The following is an 18,034-nucleotide window of genomic DNA, read 5'->3' as shown; positions in this document are numbered from 1 at the left end:
GCCTTTTCTCCATGCATCAGGAGTTGAGCTCAGTTTGAACAATGAAAGAGAATGCCCTGCACTCCAACCCTCTCTCAAATGGATAATTCTGGTGATCCTCCTGACAGCCATGCTTTAGATTTTGATTTATGTTCTTCCAAAGCTAAAATCACAAGATTCCGTGCTTTTTATGGCTCAGGTGTATTTTTAATTTTTATGTTATTTTGAATGATTTCCCTATCCACATTTGTTTGCAGGGCACTTGTCCTACTCTTACCCCCATTTTCCTTTTGCAGCCCTTTCCAGGACTTTTTAGAGGCATTTTTGTGCCCAAAGGTTTGGGTCCCCATTGACTTCAATGGGATTCGGGGTCAAATTCGGGGTCAAGCTCGATCCCGAACCCAGACTTTTTTTCAAACTTCGGCCGAACCGGCCGGATCCGAACATCCAGGTGACCGCTCAACTCTAGTCGTGATGGATTGCACCTGAACGGAAGAGGGTCTGCTGTGCCGGGGGATAGGATGGCTAGAAGGTTGGATGAGATTTTAAACTCGTAGTGGGGGGGAGGGTCAAAGCAATTTAGAAAATGGATATAGGATAGAAAGAAGATGGGCTTTAGCTTAGTGTAATGGTGGTGGATATGGGGTAGGGTAAAGTTCAGAACAGAGGAGGTATGTAATATTGATGAAAATTCACAAAAAGTACAAATGACTCATGATAATATTAAATGTGTGCTTACTAATGTAAGGAACCTACATTACAAAATGGGGGAATTAGAGGCAATAGCATACACTAAACAATATGATATAATAGGCATAACGTAAACATGGTGGGATGAGACACATGACTGGGCAGTTAAATGGGCACACGTTATTTAGAAAGGATAGGAAAAACAAGAAGGGTGGTGGGGTATGTTTGTATGTTAACCATGAGTTAAAGCCAAATCTTAGACATGTGGAGTGTGTCAAGGAAAATGTGGAAGCTTTATGGGTCGAAATCTGCTTGGGGCAAATGAAGGAAAATCAATTATTGCTTGAGATATGTTATAAACCACCTAATGTAAATATTAATGAGGAAGAACACCTGTTAGAGCAAATTGGGAAATCTTCAAATCGGGGTAACACGTTAATTATTGGAGATTTTAATTACCCGGACATAAATCGGGATAGAGTGACTAGTACTTCAGCCATTCGAATCAGGTTTTTGAATGTGTTAAATGACACCTTTATGTCACAACTGGTACAAGCACCAACTAGAAAGGATGATTGCCTGGATCTCGTTATAACAAACAATGTTGATCTTGTGACCAACATTCAAGTAGGGGAGCATTTAGGAAATAGTGATCACTATATGGTAATTTTTTAAATAAACTCAAAAAAGCAAAAGCTCGTGGGGTATACTAAAATGTATAATTTTAAAAAAGCCATTTTCAATAAGATTAGGGCAGCTCTACAACATATCGACTGGCATAAACTCCTTAGTGAAAAAAACACTGAGGATAAATGGAAACTATTCAAACAAATATTAGAAAGGTACATTTCTCAGTGTGTACCATTGGGTAATAAATATAAAAGAACACACATTGAAATCAATGTGGCTTAGTAGAGAAGTAAAACAAGAGATTAAAAATAAGAAAAAAGCATTTAAAGCATTTAAATTGGACAAATCAGAGGCATACTATATAAGATATAAGGAAGCCAATAATGCTTGCATAAAGGAAAATAAAGTGGCTAAACTAGAAAATTAGAAATTGATAGCCAAAGAATGCAAAACCAACCCCAAACGTTTTTTTTCAAGTACATCAATTCTAAAAAAAATGTAAAATGAAAGTGTAGGTACAGTGGAAACAGAGATGGGTCTGTTAGCTAATGAAGACCAGGAAAAGGCAGAAATTTTGAATAATTATTTTTCTTCAGTATATATTAATGAGGATCCTATGGCAAGAGATATGCAAATGATTGCTGCAAAATACTTGCAGATAACTTGTGATTGGATGACAAAAGGCAGATATCGTTCCTATATTTAAAAAAGGTTCAAAATCCTTGCCTGGAAATTATAGACCTGTTAGCTTAACTTCTGTGACTGGGATAATATTTGAAGGGCTATTAAGGGATAACATTCAGGAATGCATTGGGAAGAACTATGCAATAATCAGCATGGTTTTATGAAACATACGTCATGTCAAACTAACCTAATTGCATTCTACGAAGAAGTACCGTATATACTCGAGTATAAGCCGACCCGAATATAAGCCGAGGCCCCTAATTTTATCCAAAAAAACTGGGAAAACTTATTGACTCGAGTATAAGACTAGGGTGGGAAATGCAGCAGCTACTGGTAAATTTCTAAATAAAATTAGATCCTAAAAAAAATATATTAATTGAATATTTATTTACAGTGTGTGTATAATGAATGCAGTGTGTGCGTATGTGTGTGTGTATGAGTGCAGCGTGTGTGTATGAGTGCAGCGTGTGTGTATGAGTGCAGCGTGTGTGTATGAGTGCAGCGTGTGTGTATGAGTGCAGTGTGTGTATGAGTGCAGTGTGTGTGTGTATGAGTGCAGTGTGTGTGTGCATGAATGCAGTGTGTGTGTGTATGAATGCAGTGTGTGAATGCAGTGTGTGCAGGGCCGGTGCAAGGATATTTGCCGCCGTAGGCAAAACATTTTTTGCCGCCCCCTCCCCCCCCATATGTCCTGACTTCCCCTCCTCCTCCCTCAGTGGTCCTTACCTCCCCACCCCCGTGTTCCTTCACCCCCCCCCCCCCAGTGGTCCTGACTCACCCCTCCCCTAGTGGTCCTTACCCTCCCCTCCCCTAGTGGTCCTTACCCTCCCCTCCCCTAGTGGTCCTTACTTCCCCCTCCCCTCCCATAGTGGTCCTTATCCCACCCCCTCCCTCTCATAGTGGCCCTTATCCCCCTTCTCCCTCCCATAATGTTCCTTATCCCCCCCCCATCCCTCCCATAGTGGTCCATATACCCCCCCCCCCCTCCCTCCCATAGTGGTCCTTATACCCCCCTCCCTCCCATAGTGGTCCTTATACCCCCCTCCCATAGTGGTCCTTATCCCACCCCCTCCCATAGTGGTCCTTATACCCCCCCTCCCTCCCATAGTGGTCCTTATACCCTCCTCCCTCCAATAGTGGTCCTTACCCCCCCCCCTCCCTCCCATAGTGGTCCTTATACCCCCCCTCCCTCCCATAGTGGTCCTTATCCCCCTTTTTTTTGTTATTAATTTTTTTTTTTATTATTTTTTTTAATTTTATTTATATATTTATTTTTTTTCGTCCCCCCTCCCTGCTTGATATATGGCAGGGAGGGGGGCTCCTTCCCTGGTGGTCCAGTGGCAGTTCAGTGGGGGGGAGAGGGGTGCTGGCAGAGCTGTAACTTACCTGTTCTGCAGCTCCTGTCAGCTCTCTCCTCCTCCGCGCCGTCCGTGCAGCTCCTTCTATCAGCTCACACTGTAAGTCTCGCGAGAGCCGCGGCTCTCGCGAGACTTACACTGGGAGCTGACCGAGGTGCTGAACGGACGGCGCAGAGGAGGAGAGAGCTGACAGGAGCTGCAGGACAGGTAAGTTACAGCTCTGCCAGCACCCCTCTCCCCCGGTCTGTATTATGGCAATGCAAATTGCCATAATACAGACAGTGACTCGAGTATAAGCCGAGTTGGGGTTTTTCAGCCCAAAAAATGGGCTGAAAAACTCGGCTTATACTCGAGTATATACGGTAAGTAAGTATAGATCAGGGTGTTGCAGTGGATGTGATCTACTTGGATTTTGCCAAGGCATTTGATATGGTTTCTCACAATAGGTTAGTCTTCAAACTAAAAGAAATTGGTCTAGATGATTATTATTGTTCTTGGGTAGAACATTGGCTTAAGGATAGAGTACAACGAGTTGTCATTAATAGTAAATTTTCAGGCTGGACAAAAGTTGTAAGTGGTGTCACTCAGGGTTCTGTTTTGGGACTGCTTCTATTTAACATATTTATAAATGATCTTGAAATAGGCATTGAAAGCCATGTTTCAGTGTTTGCAGATGGCACAATCCTTTGTAAAGTACCATATATACTCGAGTATAAGTCGAGTTTTTCAGCACATTTTTTGTGCTGAAAAACCCCAACTCGACTTATACTCGAGTCACTGTCTGTATTATGGCAACTTACCATAATACAGACAAGGGGCTGTGGGGGGCTGCAGAGAGCGCTTACCTCTCCTGCAGCTCCTGTCAGCTCCCTTCTCCTCCGCACCGGTCCGGTCAGCTCCGTCTGCAAGTCCCAGGGTAAATCTTGCGAGAGTCGCGGGGTCAGAGCGCGGCCGCGAGACTTACACTGGGACTTGCAGAGGGAGCTGACCGGACCGACCCGGAGGAGAAGGGAGCTGACAGGAGCTGCAGGAGAGGTAAGCGCTCTCTGCCAGCCCCCCTCCACTGAACTGCCAATGCCACTGGACCACCAGGGAGTGAGAGCCCCCTTCCCTGCCATGTATCAAGCAGGGAGGGGGGCCGAAAAAAAATATATATAAATAATAAAATAAAAAATAATTTAACAAAAATAATTATTAAAATATTAATAAAAAAATAATAATAATAAAAATGCCCACCCCCCACCAAGGCTCTGAAACACACACTGCATAACACACACTCACACTGCACTCATACACACACACTGCACTCATACACACACTGCATTCATACACACTGCACTCACACACACTGCACTCACACACACTGCACTCACACACACTGCATTCATACACACACACTGCACTCATCCGCACACTGCACTCATACACACACACTGCATTCATACACACTGCACTCATACACACACACACACTGCACTCATACACACACACACTGCACTCATACACACACTGCACTCATATACACACACTGCACTCACACACACACACTGCACTTATACACACACACTGTACTCATACACACACTTCACTCATACACACACACACTGCACTCATACACACACTGCACTCATACACACACACTGCACTCATACACACATACTGCACTCATACACTGCACTCATACACACACACACTGCACTCATATACACATACTGCACTCATACACACACTGCACTCATACACACACACTGCACTCATACACTGCACTCATACACACATACTGCACTCATACACTGCACTCATACACACATACTGCACTCATACACACACACACTGCACTCATACACACACACTGCACTCATACACACACACTGAATTCATACACACACTGCACTCACACACACTGCATTCATACACACACACTGCACTCATCCGCACACTGCACTCATACACACACACTGCATTCATACACACAAACTGCACTCATACACACACACACACTGCACTCATACACACACTGCACTCATATACACACACTGCACTCACACACACTTCACTCATACACACACACTGCACTCATATACACATACTGCACTCATACACACACTGCACTCATACACACACACTGCACTCATATACACACTGCACTCATACACACACTGCATTCATACACACACACTGCACTCATACACACACACACTGCATTCATTATATACACACACTGCATTCATTATATACACACACTGTAAATAAATATTCAATTAATATCCTCTAATTTTATTTAGAAATTTACCAGTAGCTGCTGCATTTCCCACCTTAGTCTTACACTCGAGTCAATACGTTTTCCCAGTTTTCGGGGGTAAAATTAGGGGCCTCGGCTTATATTCGGGTCGGCTTATCCTCGAGTATATACGGTAATAAAATGTAAGCAGGATATTGCTTTACTTTCCTAGTTTGTTGCAAAATTGGAAGCACTTCAGACTAGGTTTTTTGCCTTCGTTGGATCAACAACAAAAACATATGTGAGGAATGCTGAACTTGATGGACGCAAGTCTCTTTTCAGCTATAATACATTTAGTAAAATCCAAAGAAAAAAGTTACCTGCGCTCTTTCCACATCCCTTTGTATTTTTAAACAAATGGAGGTTTTTAGTTACCTCCAATGGCCATGAGAGGGTATGCCCACATGCCAAGTCAAGGCAGACTTCATAGGGATGTGGAAAGAGCACAGGTAACTTTTTTTTCTTTGGTGTTTACTATATGTATTTTGGATGATGTGTACTATGGTCGTTGCTGCCACCCAGGAGTAATGGGAGTTTGAGCGCAGGACTTGTTTCTTTGTATTTGTATTCACTTTTGTATCACACAGCTAGGTTGCAATAGTGCTGCCCACCCCATGTGTTCCCTATTAAGGGTTAATAAGCATATAGAGATGTATATAAAAAATACCCCTTTCTGTCTCATTAGAGATATTTTTGCCAGAAGCTCAAGGAAGCATGGCGAATGGTTAGAAAGGACCCACCTAAGAGTTCTGCCTTGACGTGGCAGGTGGGCATGCCCTCTCATGACCATTAGAGGTAACTAAAAACCTCCATTTGTTTAAAAATACATAGGGATGTGGAAAGATCGCAGGTAACCTTTTCTTTTCTTTTCAGCTATGTAACTATGTAAGCTACAGACTGGGTTTTTTTGCCTTCTTTTGGACCTAGAACAAAAACACATACGAGGAAGGCTGAACTTGATGGACACAAGTCTCTTTTCAGCTATGTAATTATGTAACTATGTAACTATGTAACTAAGTAACATCAACATTCAGGGAAAGCGAAGGAGGAGGATCAGCATTATGAGGGGGAAAACCACCTCATACCACCCAAATAACACTCCCATACGTCGCAGCCTGGGAAAAAGACCTAGGTGCCCAGATGACACATCCAACTGGGCAGACATCTGGGAGGCCACTGCATCGCTATTGATATGTATAACGCACACGGAACAGGCATACAAGATGCTGTTCAGCTGGTACTTCACACCCCAATGCCTGGCCATTATACACAGATCTTCCTCAAATCTCGGCTGGAAACTATGCAGCGAGACAGGAACATTCCTTCACCGTTGGTTTACCTGTCCCAAACTGAAGCCCCTGTGGCTCATTGTGACCACACTAATAGCAAGGCTCCTGAACAAACCCTACCCCATGGATCCCTGGGCCCTGTTACTCAACAAACCCATAGAGACTCTCACTAGAGCAGAGAACAAACTGAGCGCTCGCATAGCCCTGGCAACACGCGGGGTGATTGTAGAAACATGGTCCACAACCCACATCCTAACGCAAGCCACTGGTTGCGACAAAAGACAGGACGCTTCTGGATAGGGAAAAAAGTGATCTGATTATGACATCATAACGCAAAAAATAAATAAACAAAAGCTTATGGCACCTGAGGTTCCTGGTTGGTCTCCCATACAAGTACTAACCAGGCCCGAGTCTGGATGGCTTCTGAGATCTGACAAGATCAGGCAGTTTCAGACTGGTATGGCCATAGGCAAAGTTAATTGAATGCAATTTCACTGATGTTGGTAGAATATCAAACACTGGTTGCGACAAAAGACAAGACGCTTCTGGATAGGGAAAAAAGTGATCTGATTATGACATCATAATGCAAAAAAGAAATAAACAAAAGCTTATGGCACCTGAAGTTCCTAGTTGGTCTTCCATACAAGTACTAACCAGGCCCGAGTCTGGATGGCTTCTGAGATCTGATGAGATCAGGCATTTTCAGACTGGTATGGCCATAGGCAAAGTTAATCGAATGCAATTTCACTGCTGTTGGTAGAATATCAAACACTGGTTTTTGACAAAAGACAGGACGCTTCTGGATAGGGAAAAAAGTGATCTGATTATGACATCATAATGCAAAAAAGAAATAAACAAAAGCTTATGTCACTTGAGGTTCCTAGTTGGTCTCCCATACAAGTACTAACCAGGCCCGAGTCTGGATGACTTCTGAGATCTGACAAGATCAGGCATTTTCAGACAGGTATGGTCATAGGCAAAATTAATCGAATGCAATTTCACTGATGTTGGTAGAATATCAAACACTGGTTGCGACAAAAGACAAGACGCTTCTGGATAGGGAAAAAAGTGATCTGATTATGACATCAAAATTCCAAAAATAAATAAACAAAAGCTTATGGCACCTGAGGTTCCTAGTTGGTATTTCATACAAGTATTAACCAGGCCCGAGTCTGGATGGCTTCTGAGATTTGACAAAATCAGGCATTTTCCGACTGGTATGGCAATAGGCAAAATTAATCGAATGCAATTTCACTGATGTTGGTAGAATATCAAACACTGGTTGAGACAAAAGACAAGACGCTTCTGGATAGGGAAAAAAGTGTTATGATTATGAGATCATAATGCAAAAAAGAAATAAACAAAAGCTTATGGCACCAGATGTTCCTAATTGGTCTCCCATACAAGTACTAACCAGGCCCGAGTCTGGATGGCTTCTGAGATCTGATGAGATCAGGCATTTTCAGACTGGTATGGCCATAGGCAAAATTAATTGAATGCAATTTCACAGATGTTGGTAGAATATCAAACACTGGTTGCGACAAAAGACAAGACGCTTCTGGATAGGGAAAAAAGTGATCTGATTATGACATCATAATGCAAAAAAGAAATAAACAAATGCTTATGCTACCTGAGGTTCCTAGTTGTTCTCCCATACAAGTACTAACCAGGCCCGAGTCTTGATGGCTTCTGAGATCTGGTATTTGCAGACTGGTATGGCTATAGGCAAAGTTAATCGAATGCACTTTCACTGATGTTGGTAGAATATCAAACACTGGTTGCGACAAAAGACAAGATGCTTCTGGATAGGGAAAAAAGTGATCTGATTATGACATCATAATGCAAAAAATAAATAAACAAATGCTTATGCTACCTGAGGTTCCTAGTTGTTCTCCCATACAAGTACTAACCAGGCCCAAGTCTGGATGGCTTCTGAGATCTGACGAGATCAGGCATTTTCAGACTATTATGGCCATAGGCAAAACGAATTGAATGCAATTTCACTGATGTTGGTAGAATATCAAACACTGGATGCGACAAAAGACAACACACTTCTGGATAGGGAAAAAGTGATCTGATTATGAGATCATAATGCAAAAAATAAATAAACAAAAGCTTATGGCACCTGAGGTTCCTAGTTGGTCTTCGATACAAGTACTAACCAGGCCCGAGTCTGGATGGCTTCTGAGATCTGGCATTTTCAGACTGGTATGGCCATAGGTAAAATTAATTGAATGCAATTTCACTGATGTTGGTAGAATATCAAACACTGGTTGCGACAAAAGACAAGACACTTTTGGATAGGGAAAAAAGTGATCTGATTATGACATCATAATGCAAAAAAGAAATAAACAAAAGCTTACGGCACCTGAGGTTCCTAGTTGGTCTTCGATACAAGTACTAACCAGGACCGAGTCTGGATGGCTTCTGAGATCTGATGAGATCAGGCATTTTCAGACTGGTATGGCCATAGGCAAAATTAATTGAATGCGATTTCACAGATGTTGGTAGAATATCAAACACTGGCTGCGACAAAAGACAAGACGCTTCTTGATATGGAAAAAAGTGATCTGATTATGACATCATAATGCAAAAAAGAAATAAACAAAAGCATATGGCACCTGAGGTTCCTAGTTGGTCTCCCATACAAGTACTAACCAGGCCCGAGTCTGGATGGCTTCTGAGATCTGGCATTTTCAGACTGGTATGGCCATAGGCAAAATTAGTTGAATGCAATTTCACTGATGTTGGTAGAATATCAAACACTGGTTGCGACAAAAGACAAGACGCTTTTGGATAAGGAAAAAAGTGATCTGATTATGACATCATAATGCAAAAAAGAAATAAACAAAAGCTTACGGCACCTGAGGTTCCTAGTTGGTCTCCCATACAAGTGCTAACCAGGCCCGAGTCTGGATGGTTTCTGAGATCTGACGAGATCAGGCATTTTCAGACTGGTATGGCCATAGGCAAACTTAGTTGAATGCAATTTCACTGATGTTGGTAGAATATCAAACACTGGTTGCGACAAAAGACAAGACGCTTCTGGATAGGGAAAAAAGTGATCTGATTATGACATCATAATGCAAAAAAGAAATAAACAAAAGTTCATGGCACCTGAGGTTCCTAGTTGGTCTCCCATACAAGTACTAACCAGGCCCGAGTCTGGATGGCTTCTGAGATCTGGCATTTTCAGACTGGTATGGCCATAGGCAAAATTAATTGAATGCAATTTCACTGATGTTGGTAGAATATCAAACACTGGTTGCGACAAAAGACAAGACGCTTTAGGATAGGGAAAAAAGTGATCTGATTATGACATCATAATGCAAAAAAGAAATAAACAAAAGCTTATGGCACCTGAGGTTCCTAGTTGGTCTTCGATACAAGTACTAACCAGGCCCGAGTCTGGATGGCTTCTGAGATCTGGCATTTTCAGACTGGTATGGCCATAGGCAAAATTAATTGAATGCAATTTCACTGATGTTGGTAGAATATCAAACACTGGTTGCGACAAAAGACAAGAAGCTTTTGGATAGGGAAAAAAGTGATCTGATTATGACATCATAATGCAAAAAAGAAATAAACAAAAGCTTACGGCACCTGAGGTTCCTAGTTGGTCTCCCATACAAGTACTAACCAGGCCCGAGTCTGGATAGCTTCTGCAATCTGGCATTTTCAGACTGGTATGGCCATAGTCAAAATTATTCAGATGCAATTTCACTGATGTTGGTAGAATATCAAACACTGGTTGCGACAAAAGACAAGACGCTTCTGGATAGGGAAAAAAGTGATCTGATTATGACATCATAATGCAAAAAAGAAATAAACAAAAGCTTATGGCACTTCAGGTTCCTAATTGATCTCCCATACATGTACTAACCAGGCCTGAGTCTGGATGGCTTCTGAGATCTGACGAGATCAGGAATTTTCAGACTGGTATGGCCATAGGCGATAATCATCGAATGCAATTTCACTGATGTTGGTAGAATATCAAACACTGGTTGCGACAAAAGACAAGACACCTCTGAATATGGAAAAAAGTAATCTGATTATGACATCATAATGCAAAAAAGAAATAAACAAAAGCTTATGGCACCTGAGGTTCCTAATTGGTCTCCCATACAAGTACTAACCAGGCCCGAGTCTGGATGGCTTCTGAGATCTGACGAGATCTGACGAGATCAGAAATTTTCAGACTGGTATGGCCATAGGCAAAATTAATCGAATGCAATTTCACTGATGTTGGTAGAATATCAAACACTGGTTGTGACAAAAGACAAGACGCTTCTGGATAGCGAAAAAAGTGATCTGATTATGACATCATAATGCAAAAAAGAAATAAACAAAAGCTTACGGCACCGGAGGTTCCTAGTTGGTCTCCCACACAAGTACTAACCAGGCCCGAGTCTGGATGGCTTCTGAGATCTGACGAGATCAGGCATTTTCAGACTGGTATGGCCATAGGCAAACTTAATCGAATGCAATTTCACTGATGTTGGTAGAATATCAATCATTGGTTGCGACAAAAGACAAGACGCTACTGGATAGGGAAAAAAGTTATCTGATTATGACATCATAATGCAAAAAAGAAATAAACAAAATCTTATAGCACCTGAGGTTCCTAATTGGTCTCCCAAACAAGTACTAACCAGGACCGAGTCTGGATGGCTTCTGAGATCTGACGAGATCAAGCATTTTCAGACTGGTATGGCCATAGGCAAAATTAATCGAATGCAATTTCACTGATGTTGGTAGAATATCAAACACTGGTTGTGACAAAAGACAAGACGCTTCTGGATAGGGAAAAAAGTGATCTGATTATGACATCATAATGCAAAAAAGAAATAAACTAAAGCTTAAGGCACCTGAGGTTCCTAGTTGGTCTCCCATACCAGTACTAACCAGGCCCGAATCTGGATGGTTTCTGAGATCTGGTATTTGCAGACTGGTATGGCTATAGGCAAAGTTAATCAAATGCACTTTCACTGATGTTGGTAGAATATCAAACACTGGTTGCGACAAAAGACAAGATGCTTCTGGATGGGGAAAAAAGTGATCGGATTATGACATCATAATGCAAAAAAGAAATAAACAAATGCTTATGCTACCTGAGGTTCCTAGTTGTTCTCCCATACAAGTACTAACCAGGCCCAAGTCTGGATGGCTTCTGAGATCTGACGAGATCAGGCATTTTCAGACTAGTATGGCCATATGCAAAATGAATTGAATGCAATTTCACTGATGTTGGTAGAATATCAAACACTGGTTGCGACAAAAGACAAGACACTTCTGGATAGGGAAAAAGTGATCTGATTATGAGATCATAATGCAAAAAAGAAATAAACAAAAGCTTATGGCACCTGAGGTTCCTAATTGGTCTCCCATACAAGTACTAACCAGGACCGAGTCTGGATGGCTTCTGAGATCTGATGAGATCAGGCATTTTCAGACTGTTATGGCCATAGGCAAAATTAATTGAATGCAATTTCACAGATGTTGGTAGAATATCAAACACTGGCTGCGACAAAAGACAAGACGCTTCTTGATATGGAAAAAAGTGATCTGATTATGACATCATAATGCAAAAAAGAAATAAACAAAAGCTTATGGCACCTGAGGTTCCTAGTTGGTCTTCGATACAAGTACTAACCAGGCCCGAGTCTGGATGGCTTCTGAGATCTGGCATTTTCAGACTGGTATGGCCATAGGCAAATTTAATTGAATGCAATTTCACTGATGTTGGTAGAATATCAAACACTGGTTGCGACAAAAGACAAGACGCTTTTGTATAGGGAAAAAAGTGATCTGATTATGACATCATAATGCAAAAAAGAAATAAACAAAAGCTTACGGCACCTGTGGTTCCTAGTTGGTCTCCCATACAAGTGCTAACCAGGCCCGAGTCTGGATGGTTTCTGAGATCTGACGAGATCAAGCATTTTCAGACTGGTATGACCATAGGCAAACCTAATTGAATGCAATTTCACTGATGTTGGTAGAATATCAAACACTGGTTGCGACAAAAGTCAAGACGCTTCTGGATAGGGAAAAAAGTGATCTGATTATGACATCATAATGCAAAAAAGAAATAAACAAAAGCTTATGGCACCTGAGGTTCCTTGTTGGTCTCCCATACAAGTACTAATCAGGCCCGAGTCTGGATGGCTTCTGCAATCTGGCATTTTCAGACTGGTATGGCCATAGTCAAAATTATTCAGATGAAATTTCACTGATGTTGGTAGAATATCAAACACTGGTTGCGACAAAAGACAAGACGCTTCTGGATAGGGAAAAAAGTGATCTGAATATGACATCATAATGCAAAAAAGAAATAAACAAAAGCTTATGGCACCTCAGGTTCCTAGTTGGTCTCCCATAAAAGTACTAACCAGGCCTGAGTCTGGATGGCTTCTGAGATCTGACGAGATCAGGAATTTTCAGACTGGTATGGCCGTAGGCGATAATAATCGAATGCAATTTCACTGATGTTGGTAGAATATCAAACACTGGTTGCGACAAAAGACAAGACACCTCTGAATAGGGAAAAAAGTAATCTGATTATGACATCATAATGCAAAAAAGAAATAAACAAAAGCTTATGGCACCTGAGGTTCCTAATTGGTCTCCCATACAAGTACTAACCAGGCCCGAGTCTGGATAGCTTCTGAGATCTGACAAGATCAGGCATTTTCAGACTGGTATAGCCATAGGCAAAATTAACCTAAAGCAATTTCACTGATGTTGGTAGAATATCAAACACTGGTTGCGACAAAAGACAAGACGCTTCTGGATAGGGAAAAAAGTGATCTGATTATGACATCATAATGCAAAAAAGAAATAAACAAAAGCTTACGACACCGGAGGTTCCTAGTTGGTCTCCCATACAAGTACTAACCAGGCCCGAGTCTGGATGGCTTCTAAGATCTGACGAGATCAGGCATTTTCAGACTGGTATGGCCATAGGCAAATGTAATTGAATGCAATTTCACTGATGTTGGTAGAATATCAATCATTGGTTGCGACAAAAGACAAGACGCTACTGGATAGGGAAAAAAGTTATCTGATTATGACATCATAATGCAAAAAAGCAATAAACAAAATCTTATAACACCTGAGGTTCCTAATTGGTCTCCCATACAAGTACTAACCAGGACCGAGTCTGGATTGTTTCTGAGATCTGACGAGATCAAGCATTTTCAGACTGGTATGGCCATAGGCAAAATTAATTGATTGCAATTTCACTGATGTTGGTAGAATATCAAACACTGGTTGTGACAAAAGACAAGACGCTTCTGGATAGGGAAAAAAGTGATCTGATTATGACATCATAATGCAAAAATGAAATAAACTAAAGCTTAAGGCACCTGATGTTCCTAGTTGGTCTCCCATACTAGTACTAACCAGGCCCGAGTCTGGATGGCTTCTGAGATCTGATGAGATCAGGCATTTTCAGACTGGTATGCCCATAGGCAAGATTAATCGAATGCAATTTCACTGATGTTGGTAGAATATCAATCATTGGTTGCAACAAAAGACAAGATGCTACTGGATAGGGAAAAAAGTGATCTGATTATGACATCATAATGCAAAAAAGAAATAAACAAAAGCTTACGGCACCTGAGGTTCCTAGTTGGTCTCCCATACAAGTACTAACCAGGCCTGAGTCTGGATGGCTTCTGAGATCTGAAGAGATCAGGCATTTTCAGACTGTTATGGCCATAGGCAAAATAAATTGAATCTAATTTAACTGATGTTGTTAGAATAGCAAACACTGGTTGCGACAAAAGACAAGACGCTTCTGTATAGGGAAAAAAGTGATCTGATTATGACAACATAATGCAAAAAGAAATAAATAAAAGCTTATTGCACCTGAGGTTTCTAGTTGGTCTCCCATACAAGTACTAACCAGGCCCGAGTCTGGATGACATCTAAAATCTGACGAGATCAGGCATTTTCAGACTGGTATGGCCATAGGCAAAGTTAATTGAATGCAATTTCACTGATGTTGGTAGAATATCAAACACTGGTTACGACAAAAGACAAGACGCTTCTGGATAGGGAAAAAAGTGATGTGATTATGACATCATAATGCAAAAAAGAAATAAACAAAAGCTTATGGCACCTGAGGTTCCTAGTTGGTCTCCCATACAAGTACTAAGCAGGCCCGAGTCTGGATGGCTTTTGAGATCTGATGAGATCAGGCATTTTAAGACTGGTATGGCCATAGGCAAAATTAATCGATTGCAATTTCACTGATGTTGGTAGAATATCAAACACTGGTTGCGACAAAAGACAAGACGCTTCTGGATAGGGAAAAAAGTGATCTGATTATGACATCATAATGCAAAAAAGAAATAAACAAAAGCTTATGGCAACTGAGGTTACTAGTTGGTCTCCCATACAAGTACTAACCAGGCCCGAGTCTGGATGGCTTCTGAGATCTGATGAGATCAGGCATTTTCAGATTGGTATGGCCATAGGCAAAGTTAATCGAATGCAATTTCACTGCTGTTGGTAGAATATCAAACACTGGTTTTGACAAAAGACAGGACGCTTCTGGATAGGGAAAAAAGTGATCTGATTATGACATCATAATGCAAAAAAGAAATAAACAAAAGCTTATGGCACCTGAGGTTCCTAGTTGGTATCTCATACAAGTATTAACCAGGCCCGAGTCTGGATGGCTTCTGAGATTTGACAAAATCAGGCATTTTCAGACTGGTATGGCCATAGGCAAAATTAATCGAATGCAATTTCACTGATGTTGGTAGAATATCAAACACTGGTTGCGACAAAAGACAAGACGCTTCTGGATAGGGAAAAAAGTGATCTGATTATGAGATCATAATGCAAAAAAGAAATAAACAAAAGCTTATGGCACCAGATGTTCCTAATTGGTCTCCCATACAAGTACTAACCAGGCCCGAGTCTGGATGGCTTCTGAGATCTGAGGAGATCAGGCATTTTCAGACTGGTATGGCCATAGGCAAAATTAATTGAATGCAATTTCACAGATGTTGGTAGAATATCAAACACTGGTTGCGACAAAAGACAAGACGCTTCTGGATAGGGAAAAAAGTGATCTGATTATGACATCATAATGCAAAAAAGAAATAAACAAATGCTTATGCTACCTGAGGTTCCTAGTTGTTCTCCCATACAAGTACTAACCAGGCCCGAGTCTGGATGGCTTCTGAGATCTGACGAGATCAGGCATTTTCAGACTAGTATGGCCGTAGGCAAAACGAATTGAATGCAATTTCACGGATGTTGGTAGAATATCAAACACTGGTTGCGACAAAAGACAAGACACTTCTGGATAGGGAAAAAAGTGATCTGATTATGAGATCATAATGCAAAAAAGAAATAAACAAAAGCTTATGGCACCTGAGGTTTCTAATTGGTCTCCCATACAAGTACTAACCAGGACCGAGTCTGGATGGCTTCTGAGATCTGATGAGATCAGGCATTTTCAGACTGGTATGGCCATAGGCAAAATTAATTGAATGCGATTTCACAGATGTTGGTAGAATATCAAACACTGGCTGCGACAAAAGACAAGACGCTTCTGGATATGGAAAAAAGTGATCTGATTATGACATCATAATGCAGAAAATAAATAAACAAAAGCTTATGGCACCTGAGGTTCCTAGTTGGTCTTCGATACAAGTACTAACCAAGCCCGAGTCTGGATGGCTTCTGAGATCTGAAGAGATCAGGCATTTTCAGACTGGTATGGCCATAGGCAAAACTAATTGAATGCAATTTCACTGATGTTGGTAGAACATCAAACACTGGTTGCGACAAAAGACAAGACGCTTTTGGATAGGGAAAAAAGTGATCTGATTATGACATCATAATGCAAAAAAGAAATAAACAAAAGCTTACGGCACCTGAGGTTCCTAGTTGGTCTCCCATACAAGTACTAACCAGGCCCGAGTCTGGATGGCTTCTGAGATCTGGCATTTTCAGACTGGTATGGCCATAGGCAAAATTAATTGAATGCAATTTCACTGATGTTGGTAGAATATCAAACTCTGGTTGCGACAAAAGACAAGACGCTTTTGGATAGGGAAAAAAGTGATCTGATTATGACATCATAATGCAAAAAAGAAATAAACAAAAGCTTACGGCACCTGAGGTTCCTAGTTGGTCTCCCATACAAGTACTAACCAGGCCCGAGTTTGAATGGCTTCTGAGATCTGACGAGATCAGGCATTTTCAGACTGGTATGGCCATAGGCAAACTTAATCAAATGCAATTTCACTGATGTTGGTAGAATATCAAACACTGGTTGCGACAAAAGACAAGACGCTTCTGGATAGGGAAAAAAGTGATCTGATTATGACATCATAATGCAAAAAAGAAATAAACAAAAGCTTATGGCACCTGAGGTTCCTAGTTGGCCTCCCATACAAGTACTAACCAGGCCCGAGTCTGGATGGCTTCTGAGATCTGGCATTTTCAGACTGGTATGGCCATAGGCAAAATTAATTGAATGCAATTTCACTGATGTTGGTAGAATATCAAACACTGGTTGCGACAAAAGACAAGACGCTTCTGGATAGGGAAAAAAGTGATCTGATTATGACATCATAATCAAAAAAGAAATAAACAAAAGCTTATGACACCTGAGGGTCCTAGTTGGTCTCCCATACAAGTACTATCCAGGCCTGAGTCTGGATGGCTTCTGAGATCTGATGAGATCAGGCATTTTCAGACTGGTATGGCCATAGGCAAAATTAATCGAATGCAATTTCACTGATGTTGGTAGGATATCAAACACTGGTTGCGACAAAAGACAAGACGCTTCTGGATAGGTAAAAAGTGATCTGATTATGACATCATAATGCAAAAAAGAAATATACAAAAGCTTACAGCACCTGAGGTTCCTAGTTGGTCTCCCATACAAGTACTAACCACACCCGAGTCTGGATGGCTTCTGAGATCTGACAAGATCAGGCATTTTCAGACTGGTATGGCCATATGCAAAATTAATTGAATGCAATTTCACTGATGTTGGTAGAATATCAAACACTGGTTGCGACAAAAGACAAGACGCTTCTGGATAGGGAAAAAAAGTGATCTGATTATGACATCATAATGCAAAAAAGAAATAA

General features: G+C 41.2%; 26 pseudogenes; all 26 read right to left on the bottom strand.

Moving 5' to 3' along the window:
* Positions 1-7,263: 7,263 nt before the first annotated feature.
* LOC134584410 (5S ribosomal RNA) lies at positions 7,264-7,382 on the bottom strand (annotated as a pseudogene).
* A 134-nt stretch (positions 7,383-7,516) lies between these two features.
* LOC134583889 (5S ribosomal RNA) lies at positions 7,517-7,635 on the bottom strand (annotated as a pseudogene).
* A 135-nt stretch (positions 7,636-7,770) lies between these two features.
* On the bottom strand, positions 7,771-7,889 carry LOC134583646 (5S ribosomal RNA; annotated as a pseudogene).
* A 387-nt stretch (positions 7,890-8,276) lies between these two features.
* On the bottom strand, positions 8,277-8,395 carry LOC134584454 (5S ribosomal RNA; annotated as a pseudogene).
* Positions 8,396-9,267: 872 nt separating this feature from the next.
* Positions 9,268-9,386, bottom strand: LOC134583642 (5S ribosomal RNA; annotated as a pseudogene).
* A 377-nt stretch (positions 9,387-9,763) lies between these two features.
* LOC134584324 (5S ribosomal RNA) lies at positions 9,764-9,882 on the bottom strand (annotated as a pseudogene).
* Positions 9,883-10,998: 1,116 nt separating this feature from the next.
* LOC134583748 (5S ribosomal RNA) lies at positions 10,999-11,127 on the bottom strand (annotated as a pseudogene).
* Positions 11,128-11,261: 134 nt separating this feature from the next.
* LOC134583908 (5S ribosomal RNA) lies at positions 11,262-11,380 on the bottom strand (annotated as a pseudogene).
* Positions 11,381-11,514: 134 nt separating this feature from the next.
* On the bottom strand, positions 11,515-11,633 carry LOC134583677 (5S ribosomal RNA; annotated as a pseudogene).
* A 377-nt stretch (positions 11,634-12,010) lies between these two features.
* LOC134583841 (5S ribosomal RNA) lies at positions 12,011-12,129 on the bottom strand (annotated as a pseudogene).
* Positions 12,130-12,262: 133 nt separating this feature from the next.
* Positions 12,263-12,381, bottom strand: LOC134584522 (5S ribosomal RNA; annotated as a pseudogene).
* A 377-nt stretch (positions 12,382-12,758) lies between these two features.
* LOC134584579 (5S ribosomal RNA) lies at positions 12,759-12,877 on the bottom strand (annotated as a pseudogene).
* Positions 12,878-13,254: 377 nt separating this feature from the next.
* On the bottom strand, positions 13,255-13,373 carry LOC134583641 (5S ribosomal RNA; annotated as a pseudogene).
* A 134-nt stretch (positions 13,374-13,507) lies between these two features.
* On the bottom strand, positions 13,508-13,626 carry LOC134584255 (5S ribosomal RNA; annotated as a pseudogene).
* Positions 13,627-13,760: 134 nt separating this feature from the next.
* On the bottom strand, positions 13,761-13,879 carry LOC134584365 (5S ribosomal RNA; annotated as a pseudogene).
* Positions 13,880-14,013: 134 nt separating this feature from the next.
* On the bottom strand, positions 14,014-14,132 carry LOC134583701 (5S ribosomal RNA; annotated as a pseudogene).
* Positions 14,133-14,266: 134 nt separating this feature from the next.
* On the bottom strand, positions 14,267-14,385 carry LOC134584269 (5S ribosomal RNA; annotated as a pseudogene).
* Positions 14,386-14,519: 134 nt separating this feature from the next.
* On the bottom strand, positions 14,520-14,638 carry LOC134583582 (5S ribosomal RNA; annotated as a pseudogene).
* A 386-nt stretch (positions 14,639-15,024) lies between these two features.
* LOC134584309 (5S ribosomal RNA) lies at positions 15,025-15,143 on the bottom strand (annotated as a pseudogene).
* A 134-nt stretch (positions 15,144-15,277) lies between these two features.
* Positions 15,278-15,396, bottom strand: LOC134583814 (5S ribosomal RNA; annotated as a pseudogene).
* Positions 15,397-15,783: 387 nt separating this feature from the next.
* On the bottom strand, positions 15,784-15,902 carry LOC134583946 (5S ribosomal RNA; annotated as a pseudogene).
* Positions 15,903-16,289: 387 nt separating this feature from the next.
* Positions 16,290-16,408, bottom strand: LOC134584393 (5S ribosomal RNA; annotated as a pseudogene).
* Positions 16,409-16,542: 134 nt separating this feature from the next.
* Positions 16,543-16,661, bottom strand: LOC134583743 (5S ribosomal RNA; annotated as a pseudogene).
* Positions 16,662-17,038: 377 nt separating this feature from the next.
* Positions 17,039-17,157, bottom strand: LOC134584162 (5S ribosomal RNA; annotated as a pseudogene).
* Positions 17,158-17,533: 376 nt separating this feature from the next.
* On the bottom strand, positions 17,534-17,652 carry LOC134583592 (5S ribosomal RNA; annotated as a pseudogene).
* Positions 17,653-17,785: 133 nt separating this feature from the next.
* LOC134583679 (5S ribosomal RNA) lies at positions 17,786-17,904 on the bottom strand (annotated as a pseudogene).
* Between the last annotated feature and the right edge of the window lie 130 nt (positions 17,905-18,034).

The sequence above is a fragment of the Pelobates fuscus genome, chromosome 13, assembly GCF_036172605.1.
Source record: "Pelobates fuscus isolate aPelFus1 chromosome 13, aPelFus1.pri, whole genome shotgun sequence".
In the NCBI taxonomy this organism is placed as follows: Eukaryota; Metazoa; Chordata; class Amphibia; order Anura; family Pelobatidae; genus Pelobates; species Pelobates fuscus.
Note: the sequence above shows the minus strand (reverse complement) of the source record. Positions and strands in the feature narration are given on the sequence as shown.